We start from the raw sequence: 19,642 nt of genomic DNA, 5'->3' as shown, positions 1-19,642 counted from the left end.
CCATTATGCTGCAGCAGTCAGTCACAGTTCTTATGGTGGAAGAATGATATGCAGTGGTACCAGCATAGCTATTACTCTCATATACTGAGCTGCAGTGCTTCTGGTCATTATCAGAGGCCAGTAGGCAGTGCTCTTCCCAACCCTCTCCACTGAGATAAGAGACTTAATGTCATCTAGTTGTGATGCATCGTTACCTAACCGTACTAGTAAATTGTCTGAAATTTAAATATAAAATTTGTCTGTAGAATATACATCATAGTTCCTAATGAAGACCAAGTTATTATCATACACTCTAGAGTGTCCCATTGAAAATACTAACACATAGATATGCAAAATTTACCAGGTATGATCACCACGGTTTCCAAGTTGTATACTAGCAAGTCAGAAGAGATGATGATGATATCTGTAACTTTAATCCATAATTAGAATGACCTCTGAAGCAGGCAGGCAAGCGGAACATGGAATTGGCCCAAGTGATCAACAATTGCTCTAGCAACAGGAAAAAAAGAAAATAAAATAATCCAGAATGACACAGGTTGTAGTAACACAACAATTTAATGCAACAATCCACAAGGTTACAATTGCTGTTAAGGATAGAACTTGCATTCTCCTGAACAGGAAACAAATTATATAAATTTATTTCTTTATAGTCAACATTTTCAGTAGAGCTCTGGCTGTTGCATAATTTGACTTGATGTTTTATTGCAAAGGTCATCGAAATCTATTCAAGACTATTGCTTGATAACAATAATCATGAATGTTCATATATTTGAACCTCTGGAGAAGTAGTCAGTGTTACAAAAATAGTGTGAAGTAAAATAAAAGAATGCAAGGTTTAAGGATCAGGGAGATTACAGTGTGCATTTAAATGTAATTTAATTGGCCTAATTGACTATATGAGCACTGCTGTGATTAAAATCTGGAGACTGAGTCAAGTCATAAAAAAGCCACCCCTGACATTGGACATGATGCATATTAACCAAACCATCCCCAGAAGTATGCATTTAGTAGAGAAGGCATTAGTCAGAATAACATGTCATATGAACTGTTCCAGCTTCATTGAATTCTTGTACATTTATGTTTTCTACTAAGACACATAAAGTACTTTATTCTCAATAGGAGCCCAGAGTAAAATACCTGATATCATTAAGGCGGCATCCATATGATTATCTGACAGCAGAGTTTAGCTTTATTTGTATCCTATTCTGTTATTAGTAAAACTGACCAGTCTCTCAAGAGCAGAAATGTAACTTCGAAAGTAAACTGAAATTATATAAAATCAGTACAGTTGTCAGTCTTCTTAATTGCATCCCTTTAACAGTGACATCACTACAGCCCATGTATAATGAAAGCAAAAGTACAAATTATATAATTATGAAAATATTAAGTAGAGAATTCTTACTTGTGTAAATAGTAGAAGCTCAACATTAGATGACAGTCGCAGCAACCTAAGCTTTATGGGTTATAGCCTTCCAAGGATAAGATAGCTGACCAGCTTTTAAAGCTTCATGGCACCTTCCATGCACCCTAATAAGTGTAGGGCTCGAGGAAAGCCACAAAAAAGCAGTGGTTAGGATGCCAGAAGCTTCCAAGTTTTCTTGCCACCAAAAATATATTTCCTCTGTGGGCTTAGTGGAACTGAAAGTTGTCTAGTGGTCCTTGAAATCTCGATTCTCTTTTTCCTAATGTTGGCAAATACTGAAGTGCACAGAGCAAATGTGAAAAGTATCTCTTTCCACATAGTAATAATTTAAAACCACAGATTTAAAAATTACTACTTTGCTCAGCATTCAGTAGATATGTACTGAACGGAGCTGCACATAATGGTATCAATTTATAGCTCTGTTTAAAACTTGCCTGTTGAACGAGCAAAGAGCAGACTGAATCTACTGCTCTGTTTCATGACTGAAATGCCACCAAAGGTAGCATTTATTTATTTAATTTATTTATTTCAGTTTGATGACTGGGGTAGTCCACTGGGCCTGGAAGAGCCCGTTTTCAGTGGAGGCCTGTGGAGAAAAGCTCCACAGTCACTGGCAATTAAACAATAGTTATAAATACAAATATAGACATAGACATTGACTATTTTACAAATAGTTATAAATACAAATATAAATGAGTATACAAGTTCCAAAGTTCAGGACACATGGTAGCCTGCAATGATGAAAACACAGTTAAAAGGAAAAGGCCAATGTGATACATAGTATTTATAAGGTATTATATAGAGTGAGTAGAAAAGGCCAATGTGATACATTGTATTTACAAAGTATTATATAGAGTGAGTAGTATATACAAAGTGTAATTACAAAGAATAAACCTTTTTTTAATTTTGAAAAGAGGGGGATAAGGTGAGGTAAAAGAAAGTTTTTTAGGGGAGAGGGAGTGGGTTCAGGGGGGAGTTAATACGTCAGGAAGAGGAAGTAGGTGCAGAAGTAGATGAGTACTGTGAAAGTAGGTATAAGCTGTAGTGCTTGGGAGATGGTATTAAGGAGTAGGGAAAACGGGAGCATTCCCACTTTGAAAATAGGTGAGACTGGGGAAGGGATTTGAATTTAGAGTGGCTTTGGATATTTCTAAGGGAGGCAGGAAGAGAATCCCAGAGTTTAGCTAAGGAGCAGGATAACAGTAAGTGTACTGGGGGTCAAAGAGGTTTATGTATTTTTAGAAGATTATAATTTTCAGATCTAAGGGAGGAGTTGAGAATGTATGGGGTTAAGGAGGAGGACAGAGAGGGACAGCTCAAAATTTGGAATATAAGCTTGTGGGTGGTGGTAAGTTTAAGAAGTCTGAGGTAGTTAGGGAGTTCAACCTTTGCAGACAGTGCAGAGAAGAGGCAGTGGTGAGATGAGTTTCTGGAATTGGTAGCATTATTGTAGCAGGTTTCCAGCTTGGCCTGTAAGCCAAGATAAAGTTTAGCAAATAAGGAAGCACAATACATAAGAGATGGTAGGTGGTAAGTAGAGGTAAGGGTTTGTCTGGTGGAAGGATAGAGGTACCGATTGTGTCTGTACAGGAGACCTAGTTTTTAGTGAGCTTTTTTATGTTAGTTTGAATGTGTATGCCAAATTTTAAATTTTCATTGATTATGACATCTAAGAGTTTGGTATGTGACACTATTTCTATGGGGATGTTATTCTAAGCAGTTACTGGAAAAGAGGTTTTGTCTGTATTAGTGTTTTTGGATGGCGAGAAGAGCATTAGCTTTGTTTTGTTGGCATTTAAGGCGAGGTGATTACTATGCATCCAAGATTCAGTAGTAGAGAAGGCTAAATGAGTTTGGCAGAGAAGGTCAGAGGTGGTATCTGCTGAACAGATAATAGTTGAGTCATCAGTATATTGGATTAGTTTAGTATCATTGAGAGACTGGTGGAAGTTATTTATGAAAATGTTGAAGAGGAGGGGGCCAAGAACAGAGCCCTGGGGAACACTGGTTGGGGTATGTAGAAAGGAAGAGAATGAGTTATTCCATTTTATGGTTTGCTGTCTTTCAGAAAGATAGCTAGTGAACCAGGTGATAGTTGGAGGGGAGAGGTTGAGAGAGGAGAGTTGGGATAAAACTAAGGGGTGGGAAACAGTATCAAAGGCTTTAGAAAGGTCAAGGAACAGAGTGGAGACTATTTTGTCAGTGTTGCTTGTAAGATTGATAGAGTCTAGGAATGAGAAGAGGGCAGTGATAGTACTATACCCAGGACGGAAGCCCCCCACATAGTTTGGTTATATACTATCTTCTGGAAAGAGTTGTTCATTCAACTTGTAATTATCCAAGTCTATGGTTTCTAATGTTTAAAATAAGTGGGAGGCTGCACCCCCCCCACACCCCCCTTACTATGTATACTAACTCCAGGATCACACTACAGTGGGAAGCAGGGCATATACCTTTCAACGAAATGAGTTTCAATCAAATGAGTTTTCAGTGAAGTAAGCTTTCAGTGAATTGTGCTCAGGCAACTGATTTTCAGTGAAATGAGCTTTCAATGAAATGAGTTTCAGTGATGCGTGTTTTCAGTGAAACAAAGTAGAGCCATATATATATATATATATATATATATATATATATATATATATATGTGTGTGTGTTTTATGTGTGTGTGTGTGTGTGTGTGTGTGTGTGTGTGTGTGTTTGTGTGTGTGTGTGTGTGTGTGTGTGTGTGTGTGTGTGTGTGTGTGTGTGTATATGTATATATATATATATCTATATATATATATATATATATATATATATATATATATATATAGGCACGAGTTTATAGAAACTGGTCAGACTGTATTAAAAGATCAACCAAAAAGAAATCAGTTCATACAGTTACTATATCAAAAGGCCAAAATGTCAGACCTACAAAAGATTACAAAAAATTACCTTATGCCATCTTTAAACCAAATCCTACCAAACATTTAGACCTATGTATATCTGAATAGAGGTAGTGGTATACCCCCCCCCCCCCATCACCTTAACAATGCATGTTAACCCTACCCCTACGTTTCTCCTCTTACCTTTCTTGTGATGTAGAACACACATGCACAAGTGCACGCACTAAAGGGAACTTTGCAGCTCTTAGTCTTTTTGGCCTTTATAAGTGTCTTAGGGTATGTTTTGTTTTTTCACTCTTATTCAGAGCTTGCAAGGAATATGGTTGCCTCTGCAGTGAGTGGTGTCATTGTGAAGCCCCAAGTGAACTTGGAAAAGGTTGACCTAGCCAGTGTCATCAACCTAAAATGTTACAGTCTAGCAGCATATGAATGATTTGCGAAACATCAGGAACCATGTAAACAACCATAATTACATATAGCAAACTTGATATGAAGCTTGCTTTTTCAATATCTAAGATTAAAGATAATGTTAAACCACAGAATCAAATGTATGATTTAGTATTTTGTGGAGAATTTTTTCAGAAGTCTTTCAATATGAAAAAATGCAGTGCTCTGCATTTCGGAAAAAAGTATACTGTGTTATTGATATCTTTTATTTTACGCTTGTTTACTGGGCTAGTCCACTGATGATAGCTGACTATTTGTAGATACTGCCAGGTGAAATAATTCACAAAGTCAGAGATAGAGAAAAAAGTGAAAGAGAGGCAGTAAGTTCTACATATCAAAAACAGAACAAAAAGCATAACAAAAAACAGTGGCAATTAATAAAGCAACAAATGAGAAACGTACATATTACACAATTATATTTCAGGCTTTACATCACGTGGAACTGTTATAGGGTAATGAATCAGGGTAGGGGAAATGGGATTAACAGGTACGGGTTGTTGAGAGGGTAAGACTTTGGGTTGAGAGCCCTCTAGATGTGTCCTGCTCTGTGGCAATAAGAGCTTGGTTTCGTGTGGTTGAATTTAAGTTCAGCTCTGAAGGTAAGGAAGGGAGATTGTAGTTCGTTTAGATGTAGAGGGAATTCCCATAGTTTAGGAGCAAGAATTGTGTAGTATAGTCTGGTTTGTGGAGCTTGGTGTAGGGCAGTGGTGCACAACCTTTTTGTGGGGATGGCCACTACATGAATTCTTAATGCATCTGCAGGCCACCTCAAAACATAGTAAGTTGTTATGAGTTAACAACAGGTACAGGTGACTGTCATTTTTACTTAAGACAGCAGTCATGAAATTCCCTGTTTTCTACATCAACTTTGTATTTAACTTTATTCTGGTTTGCAGCCATGACTTATTACAAACTCTTGCAGAAAGTTACTACTGTTTGCAGACTATAAGTTATAAACAAGAAAGAATAGTTACTTCCACGGCTAAAATTAGAGGTGTGCGCAACTGCAGTCAATTAGGTAAGTAAGCACATGCTAGAAAGTTTGCATGACTGGAGAAAGGCATAGTATTTTTAAACATTTTTTGGTTACTCTCTGTGGCTGGATGGCATTGCGTGGAGGGCCAGACATTGTGCACCACTGGTGTAGGGGGTTGTTAGGGAGAGATGTCAAAGGTGGTGTATGTGTGCTTGGTATAAAGATTGACAGCAATGGAAATTTGTTAAAATGGTAAAGTTTGATGTGCAGTAGGAGCCATTTGGCTTTTTTTTTTGAGGGTGAGGCAGTAGTGTTCATGACAGGTTGAGTTAATGATGAAGAAACAGCTTTTGTTTTTCAATAGTCTGTAGTATGGAGGATTTTTTTCTTTGGAGGCTGTGGCTATTATGGATAGTCTATTATTAAAGTTGGACCAGAAAGAATTATTTGTCTGTAGCTGCTGTGGCTTGATTGGATAGGTAGGGTGGGATTTTGTAGCTCATACAAGGAATGATTTAACTTTTGCTTTTGATTTCTCTATACGGATATGGCATGTTTGTGAATATCCAAAAATTGAATTATTGGAAGGAGGTGTCAGTTTTACATTGTTTGCCACAAAGGGTAGTATAAAAGTGACTTTGGCAATTCTTTCAAGTTTTTGGTTGTGCCAAATAGCATGATTTTTGTTTTTGGGGGTTTAGTATTAGTTTTTGATTAAGGAGCCAAGAACTGAGGGAGGTAGTCTTTCTGTCATTGCCTCAATTGTTGAGTGGTTGTGGCTGGACCTAAAGATTACCTTGTCATTTGCATACAGAATCAGTTGTAGAGTGGGAAGGTCATAGGATAATTTATTAATGAAAATAGAGCAGAGGGACTATGATAGAATCCTGGTACTCTCATTGGTAATAAATGTGGGCTGAGAGACGTTGGTGAAGAAGGCTGTGGGTTCTACTCCCACAGTATATAGTTGCATTGCTGATACTGTACTGTGTTGTACTTTTAAAGGGGGTGGATGCTGCAGTCCTGAGAATGTTCTCTTTAGTGGAGATACCTAGTAATAGTAACGATTAACCTGTTATCAGTTTGCCATCCATTCCCTATTGCAATATTACTAGCTTATCATTTTTTGAATGTAACATAGGCAATTTATTCCTCAACGGCAGCAGGTACTTTATTTGTAGATGAAACAATGAAATATAAAGTTGTTTGCTAGCAGCAACCTCTTCATTAGTTCTCTTTAATGTGGACTTATTTAGATGACTTTTACTTCTGCAGAGATTGTGCATATTTACTGATACTGGTGGATTGTAGAAGTTTGAGTAGACTTTTATGGTGGAAATGTTCTGAACTGGGCAGTTTTGTCATTATTGGTGCATGCATTTTGTTTCATTGTTTACTGGAAAAATGTTCAAAACAATACATTTAAAATGTCCTTTAACAGCTGTACTGTATTATACAAGGAATATACTTTAATACAATCAGGAAGGTGTATCAAAGAACACATATATTTTCCTGTGCAAGGGGCCTATGATTTGAAAACAGCCCAAAGTAAGTCTTTATCTGCCACTGGCCAGAGGTATTTTCTTTGACAATGGGTTTCAATGCTGTTTCAATGAATGTGAGTTTCAAGGGCAGAGAAGTTTTAATGCTAAGTCTATTTTCATTGTGAGACTACATTGCTTTGTTTAGCAGATTTCTATTAGTGTTTGTGCTGTAAAATGTAAAATAAAACTTTAAAATGAAATCCAAACCATTGTAGAAGTAAAGCAGTATGCACATTACAGTGTTTATGGTAAATGGGGAGAAATAGCCAAGTAATGGGACATTGGAATAGCTGCAGGGGGAGGCCCCATTCAACCATGATTTTGTGAGGGGGGAAGGGCGGCAAACTCAGACAGCCCCGGCTGAACTATACCTCTTAACTATCCAGATTTTTGCAGAATTAATAGATTTTTGCTTCTTATTTTTGGTTTGTTCCTCATAATATTTGTGGTTTTCTGGCAAATCATTTAGAAATGAAGTCACTAAATAATGACAGACATTGAGTTTCAGACTTCATACTCTTCAGAAAAATGCATGCTAAAGCAAGACCTGTTGTTCTGTCAACTGTCTAAGTTTATACAAGAGCAATTTTTAGTACTGTTTGTATGTTCCCCCAATATATTTGGCCTTGTCCAGATTTCCCGCATTAAGAGGATGAGAGGTATGTGCAAATAAATCACTTTATAGGATTAAGCATATCCAATCCTCTCAACTGTCCCTGATTTTGGCTCAAAATGTTGCTCTCCTCCTAATAATCCCTCCGCCAAAATGGCAAATTTGGAAGAAAATGTGGAGGGTTTACATTTATTAAATAATTGTAATGATCAGAGTTATAGATTACTTTTAATTCCAGAAATGCATGTAGATTCTCTTATTTTGTCAGCTGCTCAAGTTAACAGTACTAATATTAAAAAGTGTCCCTTCTTTGACAGGTTCCCAGCTGTATTGTGTGGCTATTTTATATTTTTGCATCACATTTGTGTTCCGTTTTTCATAAAATTGTGGTTTTCTGGCAAATTAGTGGCAAATTATTAAAGACTGAAGGTAGAAAATAATGACAGACATTTGAGTTTCAGATTTCATACCCTTCAGAAAACTCATACTAATGCAAGGCCTACTATTCTATTATCTTTCTAAGTTTATAAGAGCAATATTTTAAAAATTTTCTTATTTTTGGGCCTTTGTCCCACTTCTGTTTATGGCTTTGTCCAGAGTTTTGCCCTGAGGCTGAGAGGTATGACAAATATCTCAGGGCCATCAACTGTCAACCAGAAACATTTCAAATTGGGACATACTTGTTGCACCCCACTCCCCCACGTAGTAATTCTGGATGTGTTCAAGCAAGGCAAGGAGCATTTATGCAGTGTAAGTGTGCAGAGTATCCCCAAATCCAAGGTAGACACAAGTACTACAGCGGCTTTTCATTTGACCTTGATTTTTACAGAATGTTCTGGTTTTCTGTCATATTTTTATACTGTTGATTTATGCTTCTTCTTATTCAGAAAATGCATGTTGTTGCAGTGCTTGTTGCTCTGTGTTTAAGTAGCAATGCTTTAATGACCATCAGGTAAGCTTGTCTGAGACTGTAAGATGCATGTAAGCTTTAATAAGCATAGTGTTAAAAAAATACCAACATTGAAAGCCTTTTTGTTGTTGCCATGCAGAGAATATTTACATAACTAGATAGTGTATAAGCCTTAGGTATTGAAATGCATGACAGTATTTGTAATAAAGGACAATATTACAATATTTTCAGAAGCTCATTACATTTGTTGGAGACTTTCAATCATCTTTGCAGGCTTTACTCGTAAACTAAACATAATGCCAATCTATCATGTATGGCCCATAACCTGTGCAGTAATCCTTTAAGCAATTTATTTTGAGTTTGTTTCTTGTTTGCTTTTCATATTTTACTTTGATCATGTTTTCCCCATGAAACAAGTAGATAGTTGTTGTCAGTCAGTAGGTCTTTTTTGGATAAGAAACATTTTTATAAGTGGGGGTATCACAGAGAGTGCTACTTTCAGCATGTTACTTGGTACTTATAAAGCTGAATATAAATTATAATTAAAACTGCAGTGCAAGGAGAAGTGGTTTGAGTTGAGTCAAGTGCTGCTTGTTTTTTATACTTGATTTTGAATGTCATTCCAGTAATGTATTTAAAAAGTAATTTATATTTTCATGCCTCGCAACCTTTTTGTTATCATCTGGATATTAAGTAAACTGTCATGTAGCCAATGCATTGAAATATTTTTTTTCTTCTACAATTCATTTTGTCTTGATTGGACTCTCATAATGACAGTTTGGCAGTGGCACCCAGGGCAGTGTATTTAATTAAAGTCCCAGTTATTGCTGTTTTTAGCATAGCCCCACCTCTTTCTAATTGGCCACACCCCTTCCAGTTGGCCCCACCCATTCAGCTGTCTCCTGCAGCTCCCCCTTTGATTTGAAGTCACTAGCCACCACTGGAATTATCTAGGTTCTTAACTTCTAGATGTCCATCTAAAACTTTTGACATCTGTATATTCCTGTCATAGCACTACAGGAGCAGACTTGGGAACCCATGATAAGGGCATTTTTGAAGACTCAGAATTTGGTATCAACTCATTTTCTTAAGTTGCTAGTGTGCATCTGGTTGGCCTCCGTTCACCACTTTTACCTCATCTTTTCATTGATAGTTATTGCATCAGTGATCTTGGAGCCAACTAACCACTCAGATCCTGTCAGTTTGACATTGACAGTAACCCATTTAACAGAGTTCATTCTTGCTCCTTTAGTGTCACGTGTATTTCTGACCTAAACACTGGATGTCAAGGCTTCAGAATCATCCAATCCAAAAACTCATTTGGAATCATGCTTAGTGACTGTGTTCACTGTCAGTATCTGTATACATCTTGGGGACTTCAAGATCCTTGGTGTCTTGGCTTCCCTCTTTAGCACCACTCACCTCTGTTTTGGGTGGGGAATGAGACTGTTCTTGAGTGATGGTTCTTTGATGCTGATTAGCTCCAGATCCTCCTCTGTGACAATGGAAAGGATGATAATTTCTGCTCCCAGTCTACAATAGGACATTTACTGGCATCTATTCCACCCTGTGGTATCATTCTGTCTGCTGTTCGTTCTTTTCATTATGGCTTTCAGGGAAAAGCAGAGCTGTAAGCTTCATGGAACTGCAGCAAGTGAATATAATTTTTTAAGACTCCAAAAAAGGCATAGGCAGAGGTCCCTAGGAAGAAGCTGGGTAAAAAAAAGCACATTGGCTCCTCTTCAAGGTCTCGCACATCATATATGAATAAGAGAGAGAGCTTTCCACAATCCCCTCCTGAAGATGTCACCTTTAGTAAAGTTCTAGAATTGATGAGTTAAATGGGATCTTAGCCTTCTGAAGTACCATCTCAGGATGAAGTGCTCTTCAAAGCATATGTCTCAGTGCCCTCTACCACTTAGCTGCTTCCTCCCATGGACTGCCTTATAGATTTGGGCACCAAGGGGGATTTCAGGAACCAGACACAGCTGAAGCAATCCCCTGCAAACCAGACAAAGTTTTGCATCTGCTTAAAGATAGGCAGCATTGGTCAAAAGGTCCTCTGGTGGATTTGATAACTCTTGCACCACTCACCAAAAAAGAAATTCTCAGGTATCTACAACTGTTCATTCCCCAAACAAAGAATCCAGGGCAATTGACTAGATGGGAAGTCATGCCTACATCTCTGGTGCTTTTGCCTTAAGAGCATTAAACTACTTAATCCATATGAGTAGCCCCCAAAGGAACCTAGGTAAACAAATTATGAGCACTCTGAGACCATCCTATCACACCAGAGTCTCTTAAACAGTTGCAGACCATAGTGAGTACCATTTTTAATTCAGCTCTCCTTGCATCTTTGCCATAAAGCAGTTGATGGAGTACCAGGGGCAGCAGGCATGGACATGAGCTTTAGACATCATGCATGGCTCTTCCTGTGTGATTTTGTGGGCAACTTCAAGGCATCACTTACTAATATCTGCTTCAATGGATCTAGAATCTTTGGTCTTCCAGTAAAGGATAAGTTAATGAAGTGTGAACAGGATGGGAGTACATCTGCCATTGCAGTCAGATTTGAGAATCCTCCGAGATTTTTCATTAGGAATCAGAAAGGTTCTGCATCTCTTTTGTTTAAGAAATCTGAGCATTAACCTTTTGATTTTCCTTAGACAGGAGGGGCAGAGGAGGCCCTTTCAATGGAAGCCTACCCTGTTATCAAGGGGGACCACAGAACCAGGAGTACAGGGGGGCATTCTCCAAAACAGAACTAACACTCTTAAAAGCTTGCAAGACTATCCGTATCTGGAGGCAGATGAAGTGTTTTTCTTCACTCGTGGATGGCCATCACACAGAAAGTTTGAATACAGAAGGTTATCTCTACTGGCTATGTCATATGATTTTCCTTGAAATCACTACAGCAAAATCTGCTGATACCACACATGCAACCCATGCAGCTGCAGGGAGCCAATCAAGAGTTGTCTAACCTCCTTCAAAAAAGAACCATCCTGGAGATCCTAGTAGACTTGAGAAAGAATCTGTTAAAGATTATTGTTGGTTATGAAAAGAACAGGGATCTTAGGCCAACTTAGGACCTAACCAGTCGAACCTAATATGTAAATAAGACCCCCCAGAATGGTTACTGTTTCAGAGATTTTGACTTTTTTTAAAGGCAAGCCACTGGATGTTTTTGATATAGCTCCAGGATGTTTACTTCTACATAAAGATTGCAATGCAGTCCAGAAGAGTCCTGCACTTTTGGATAGGATCCAGTCAGTACCAGTTCAGATCTTTGTCCTTCATTCTTACTACAGCCCCCCCCCCCCCAAGTGTTCAAGTGCATGGCAGTGGTCACAGCCCATCTACAACTCAAAGGGATAAGAGTTTTCCTGTATCTAGATGATTGGGTCCTCATTGCAAGTAATAAAAAAATATCTGTTACTGGCCAGAGACTATCTTTTACAGTTCAGCTTATGTTTAGTCATGTAATAAAAAAACAACTTTCTGCTACAGCCCACCCAACCAATCACATTCATTGGCTGCTACCTCACCACAACCTCACATTGAGTACACTTCAGAAAGGCAAATATCCCTATACTCCATACTACCGATGCTATCTCAACAGCAGTTTCCACCAGAACTATTAGTTCTCATGGCAGCTTCAGTTTCCATGATCATGTTCACCTGGTTCAACATGAGGATTCTTCAATGCATGCTTTTCAACTAATGATCACAAGTGTCTGATCCCTTTTCCAACCTAATCCATTTAACTCAGACCTGCAAGAATCTCTTGAACTTGTGGATAACTTCCTCAGACTTGATTGTATGAAGCCGATTTCTCTCCTACAGATGTCTTCTCTCTCTGGGGTGAGGTGGACATTTTTTTTGGGGGGAGCCAAGCAACTTGGAAATATTCAGAGGCCAATTTTAACATCACCATCTTGGAGATGAAATAATTTCTCCTAGCATTGCAGAAATTTCAGGACATCCTACCTCCAAGAAAGTTATATAGACTAACAAGTCAGCAGTTTGGTGTTATAAACAAAAATGGGAGCCTACGTTATTCTCTCTCTGCACAGGGGCCATGCCAGTATGGCAATGGACATTAGAGTAAAGTAATTTCTAATAGCCATGTACATAACATAGAAAGACAGTTAGTCAGCAGACAGGCTAAGCAGGGTTATTCTTATGCTTCACAAGTGATCCTTTACTCCAATACTGTCTTAGCAAATCTTCAATCAGTGGAGTTCAGCCTTGCTGAAATTTGTTCACCTCTCCCCCAACACCAAGTGCAGAAACTGTTTCCTCTCTTTTCCTGGAAGGGTAATCAACAAGGGAACTCTAGTCTCAATGTCCTTCTTCATGTCTTCCCTCCAATTACCCTAATTGTATAGTTTCTGCAGAAGTATTCAACCTGTAATACATATATAATACATGTTGCTCCATACTGGCTTAGACACATCATTTTTCTCTGCTCCAGCTACATGTGAAGAAGCCTTCATGGCTTCTAGATCCACATCCAGATCTTCTCTATCACTAGTATGGACAGCTGCCCCCTGATTATCTCAGTCTCAAGCTAACTACATGTTTTTCCATGTCTCCTAATAGTTAAGTATTCCTTCTTATCTAAAAAGTGGTTCATATCTTGTGTCCTTTTCAATCCATCCAAAGGGTCTATAAAAGTAAATGGAAGAGTTTTACTGCTGGACCACAGGTGAGGGTTTAGACCCTTATTCTAACTCTCTTGCGGGTATGCTGCAATTTCTTTCTTCCTTATACAGGGCATGATCTAGTTATTCTACTATCAAGGTACAGATATCTTCTATTTCAGATTTTCATCCTAGGCACCAGAACACCACTCTGGCATCACGCAAGCTGTTTAACTCTTTTCTCAAAGGAATATTTCTCCTTTATTCACCATTAAAAAACTTTACTCTTCCATGGGGGCCCTGATCTAGTTCTATAGGATCTAACAAAATCTGTTTTTAATCTGCTTCAACAACATAACCTAAACATTTTGTCCTGGAGAGGTGTTTCTGGTGGCAGTCATCTCAGACAGATGAATTTCAGAATTATGGACCTTGTCATCTAATTCTCCATATTTGATCTTTTACAAAGACAATTAGCCTGAGAACCAACTCCAATTTTATTCTGAAGTTAGCATCTGTCTAATTTTAATCGGCCTATAAATCTGCCACTGCTACCAAATCACTCCAGTAGAGGCGAATACCTGTTGCACACACTGGCTGTCCACAGGCAACTCATTCTATCTCCATAGGACTTGAGGTTTTTAGAAAAATATGTGCAGTTACTTGTCTTATTTGTCTCCAGTAAACTGGATGTACAAGTCTCTAAACAGGCACTGCCTAGATGGCTGTTTGATTGTATTGCTTTTTGTCTTTTACAAAAACAATGAAGATTTGCATATACAACCCAAAAATAATTAAACTAGCTCCAATGGCAGCATGCACAGCCTTCAAGAATTCTTCTATAGATGAGATGTGCTGCAGCAAACTAGGTCCAACTGGCGCACCTTCCCAAAATACTTAAAAGCTGGACAGAATTTCCAGAACCAGAGCATAATTTGGAGCTTTATTTCTGAAAGAAATACTATCATCTTTGTCAGCCAAGAAATCTGGTATCTTGGAATTCTGTCCCAATAGTCAGACTGAATAAACAGATGAAATAGAATATGGAAATTGCCTTACCATAATGCTGAATCCTTTTCGTCGAAGTCCATCTGATAGGATATGTCACCCTCCATCCCACTTCCAAACTGGCACATATCTTGTAAAACATTCCTAACACTTATTACTGTTGTGTATTTTCATAATGTTAATTACCACATCAGCAAACTGTATCAGAAGGAAGTCTACAGCTAGAGGATTATAGGAGAAATTGAAGGAGCTTGAGGATTGGCCTGATTGGATCCGACATACTACTCTGTATCAAGCAGTCTTATCAGACAGAATAGGAAGAAAAGAATAAGACTTAACTTTCATTTTCTGTTTCAAAACAAGCTGGTGCATGCCTTGCTAATTTTTGCAATTATTTAATTTATTAATGCAATTAGCTTTGGATTAGAGATGAGTGGTAATTTTCAGAAAAGAAGAACAGCAGACAGAAGCACAACTTTTGCCACTGATAAGGCTGTTTATTTGGGAGACTCATCTAACAGGTGAGAGAATCCAGGCAGGCTATAACTCAGTGGCAAGAGTCAAAGCAGAGAGGATATTGTTAATGAAGTAATTCCAAAGGTGTTTATTTAAGTTTATATTTGATTACCAAGGTGATTATACTGATTACAACTGACCATTTGCAAGTACTGCCCAGGTGACATACTTCACGAAAAGAAGAAGAAGAAGAATAAAACAGAAACAGTAAGCTATGCATATCAAAAACAGAACAGAAAGTAGCAATATATAACAAAAGCTGTACAGAATTAATTAAATCTGTTGCAAGAATTAAGGAAAATATATATTTTACAGTTCACATGATTATATTTTAGGTTAACATCATGGTGGAAATGCTGTGGGATAATGAGAGTCAGGGCAGTGGATGGTGGGGAGAGTTAGGTGTTAGTAGTTGAAGAGAATAATGCTAGAGATTGAGACGCCTCAAATGATGCCCTGGGTTTGGAAATGATGTCAAACTTTTAAGTGTTTAGGGGTTATCTAGCAATATTGAGACACAGTCGCTATAGATTAGTGAAAGGGGAATGGGGTTGTTACAAGGAAAGAAAATGATGGAGACTAGAGAAAGGTTATAAAATTATAGACAAAAATGAATGGTTATTTTTGGGTGGGGTAAAGGATAGGCAAAAGGAAGTGAATATGAGGTTAGTGGAGTCAAGGAAGAGAAAACAGCAAATCTTTGAGAATAACAACTTCAGTAGCACTTACAAATTTCTGTTATAAAAAAATGAAACTCTAGTTATGTGAGGAATGTATTCAACAGTAGTACATGCAAAAAATGTGCTTATTTAATATTTGTCAGCAATCGTTTCAACCTGAGCAAATTCTTAGCTGTCCACTTAAAGGCAGTGCAACAGTATGGTTACATTCCCAAAACACTATATATAACCATCAGTCTGCTGTTGTGACATACAAGGGAATAGGCTAGAGCTGTCATCACACATCCTTTGGTATAGCTACATTTAAGACAAATTCCCCAGCTAACAGTTATCTGAATAGAAGTATCGAATTTATCAAGCAGCACAAATTAGCTTTATGAAGCTTTTAAAAAGAAATACACAAAATAACAGAAATATAACTAACTTTGTTGATCTTCATACTATTATTAACAGTTTTCCTTTTATTTTTTAAATGACAACCAAATAGGATTATGGTCAGTAAGCTATATTGGGAACTATCCATTTCAGGGAGAGCTAAGTTGGTACCATTGTATGTCCTTGGTAAGACATATAGAGTGCATCACCTAGTTATGGTGTTCATAGCTCTCAACCTCTTAGAGCAAGAAATCTAGACAAAGCCATAAATAATGGTGAGACAAAGACCCAAAAATAGGGACAATGTTTAAATATTACTCTTACAAATTTAGAAAGTTAATAGAATACCAGTTTTTTTTTTATTGACGTGAATTTTCTGAAGGGTATGAAGTCTGAATCTCAAATGTCTGTCATTATTTTCAAACTTCAGTCCTCAAAGATGTGACAATGATTTGCCAGAAAACCACAATGTTATGAGTAACAGGCCAAAAATATGAGGCAAAAATCTGGACATTCTGTGAAAATCTGTACAGTTGAGAGGTATGAATTGGTGTTACAGTAATCAAAGCATACTTAAATTATAATGAAACTGGGGATCTTATAATAAGAAAATGGTTAGAAGTCTGTCAACCCTGAATGACTATAGAAACAAGCTTGTGCTGTGTTTGCTCTCACCTTATCAGAAGAGATTTGTACATGACATTCAGATGATTGAACAATGACTCACTGTGTCTTTTAATCAGATTAAATTTGCTAGTCACTTGGAAAACACCAGAAATAATATTTCCTTAATCGTGCACAGGGTAAATCATGTTTACCTGGAATAATCTCCCTCTAGGTGACAGGAAATCTGTTATTTTAAAGGAATTCAAACACAAAATAGAGGTCATATTTAAAATATTTTTTTTGTATGTAGGATTCTATATAGTGTTGATTAGCAACTTTGAGCCATGAGTATGACAGAAAAGTTGAAGGAGAAGATGGGGAAAAACAAGGGGGTGTGATGGACTGAAAATATTCCAGGGCCCAAGGTAGACTTAATCTACCACTGATTGTTGGTACCAAGTGCTTCACAGCATGTGAAAGCAGCATGCTGAAAGTTAAAGAACTAAATATTTGTATTCAGTATTTTTTACACAATGAAATAAAAATTTTGAACACTAACAATTTCAAAATATTTTTTTTGTAATGAAGCACCGTCTTACTTATATATGCCAACTCCAATGCTTAACAACTGTGGAGCCAAGGGACTGGTGGCAGATTTGTGCATTCACAGTGATTCCCCAGCATTAGGATTGATTGAACCAGGTATGTAAAATACAGATAATCATTATTAATAATGCAGAAATTCAGAATTTTAATCCACTGCAATTCCGTGCGCCAGTATTGTACATTCTATATTTAGATTTCTGGCCCTCCCAGTTGGCCCTTTTGTTTCCCTGGGAGGAGTCACTAACTAAGGAGCATGCCACTGTGTGAGTTACATAGGTGCCCCTGCCTAATCCCATTCTCGCAATAGCTAGTGGCTCTGATGTGTGTGCTCTGAAAGTATGGAAGGGAGTTTGTCTCCTCATGTAAGGTCCCTGAGTCTACATCCAGCAGGCAGCCACTACAACCATAATTGCTTCTGCTGCAACTTTAGTCGGCAGTGCAATAGGTCTAGCTATCTTCTTCATTCCAAAATGAGTGAAACGGCATTAGTTGCTCACTCCCATTCTACCTGCCTTGCACTTCCAGCTTCCCAAGCTTCTGGGATGCAGTCAGCATTTTCTCCATTCAAAACACATGCAAAAATATCAGCACACTACTGTTCTGGGCAAACAAGCTGTCCCCTCTTCTGTTCAAGCGAGCCTAAACTGCTATAGGCAAAGGTACACTCTTATCTCAACTCGAATATGGACTGCCCATAATAGCTATAGCCCCAAAGAAAAATGCCGCCACTTTGCAAACTATCTCCAATAAAATCTGCCAGTTCATTACAACTCCTCCATTAATGAACACCGCTTCCTAACTCTTGCCATAGCTGAATGGCTCCCAGTACACTTGAGAACCAACTTCTATTAGGATCACCATTTCACAAAGCCCTTTTCTCCTGTGACATCTTTCCCTCTATCAGACTTTTCACCCACATATGACCTCAGGGACATCTGTTAGTCTCAACCCACCCTGCTCACTTCCAAAACTAGACTTCATTGCAATGACAATGGATTCTCTATTCTAGCACTTGTACTACGGGAGTCCATCTCACACTGAGATGTACAAATGTACTCTTGACTTCAGACATAAGCTCAAGGAACACCGTTTACCCAAACTATAGCTGTACTAACACAGGTCATGTTACAAGAACCTGCAGCTCTCTCACACCCTTTTATCCCTATTTCATCCTTCCTTATCTCATCTTTTTATCCCCTCACTTACTGCGTCTCATTCATCCTACCTCCCTCTTCTATCTGAATCCCTCTCACTTCTCTCGTTTCTACTCCTCCTCCTTCTGCATGTCTCTCTCTCCATTTCTGTGTCTTCTCCCCATGGTATCCTTCCCTGCAACTATTTACACTTGCCTCTTCTAATGTCTTCATATCTCTTATTATAATGATAATGCAGCTATCCCTGTAGCATAAGTTATCTCCGTCATTATGGATACATCTTAACTAAAAAGCTCTGTTAAGCATTATTCAGTTTTTCCATCCATGTTTTGACTTTGTAAAGTATTCATCAGGGAAGTGACTGTATCATCCTGATGTAGGGGTGCTGAAGGGGAACTGAGCTAGGAAGGGTACTGTTGAGTATTGCATTACATGTGCCCTTGCTTAAAACTGATGAGCCATACTGTGATCTCAAAGTTAGGAGTTTCACATCAGTACTGCAGTTGCTCATTAACTGGCTCACAAGTTGGAAGTTTAATTATATTTGGTAATGTTATTTAATCATTCTTACCTGTTATGATGCACTTTTGCCAGAATAATGTAGTGGTATTTATTATATATAAATACATACAGTATATTTAATGTGAACTTTGTATTAATTTCCACTTTCAGTAAGTTGCATTTTCCATACTGTTTTTTAAGGAAGACCAGAGCCCCCCCCACACACACACACACCATTAAGAAGTAGGGTGATTAAGCGGGTACAGACTTCCTTAAAATGGTATTGTGGAAAATATCATTTGGTGATATTTGTTAAGGAATAAATCTTTCTGGAAGCATCAAGTGCATGCGCATATACTGTTTTCAGTGTGAAATATGCATGGTCCACCATTCTTACTGTATTTGCACAATGCTGCTACTATTGGTTAACTGGAAAAAGTGTTAACTATCTATAGTAAGATTAGAATTCACATTGTTTTTTTGTCTACTAGATACATATCTTTTCTAGGCCACTTTCTGCTTTGGGGCCTTGAGTGTATTGTTGAACTTAGATTCATAGGGCAACTAGGACTGTGTCGCTTTAGTGTTTCACATGGAAATTAACATAAAAACACTTGTACAATTAATTACCTTCCCACCCCCCAAAAAAACTTGTTTGTCAATCAATTAGATATGAGGTAATAAAGATGGCACTACCAACATGAAAGAAATACCAAGTAGCTCACTGACTGAATCTACTGAACTCCCAGCACATC

At 37.9% G+C, this 19,642-nt stretch overlaps 1 protein-coding gene across 2 annotated transcripts in view; it reads right to left on the bottom strand.

The window, feature by feature from the left end:
• Positions 1–19,642, bottom strand: part of CNTN2 (contactin 2) — a 907,647-nt gene that overhangs the window by 655,560 nt on the left and 232,445 nt on the right. For both annotated transcript variants that reach the window (XM_044076798.1, XM_044076799.1), the window contains one exon: positions 341–489. The gene's annotated coding sequence lies outside the window, so the exon portion shown is untranslated. The remainder of the gene's footprint in view (positions 1–340; positions 490–19,642) is intronic.

This window comes from Protopterus annectens, chromosome 7.part0, assembly GCF_019279795.1.
Source record: "Protopterus annectens isolate FY-2018-M chromosome 7.part0, PAN1.0, whole genome shotgun sequence".
In the NCBI taxonomy this organism is placed as follows: domain Eukaryota; kingdom Metazoa; phylum Chordata; order Ceratodontiformes; family Protopteridae; genus Protopterus; species Protopterus annectens.
The sequence above is the reverse complement of the archived record's forward strand: the minus strand, read 5'-3'. Positions and strand labels throughout refer to the sequence as shown.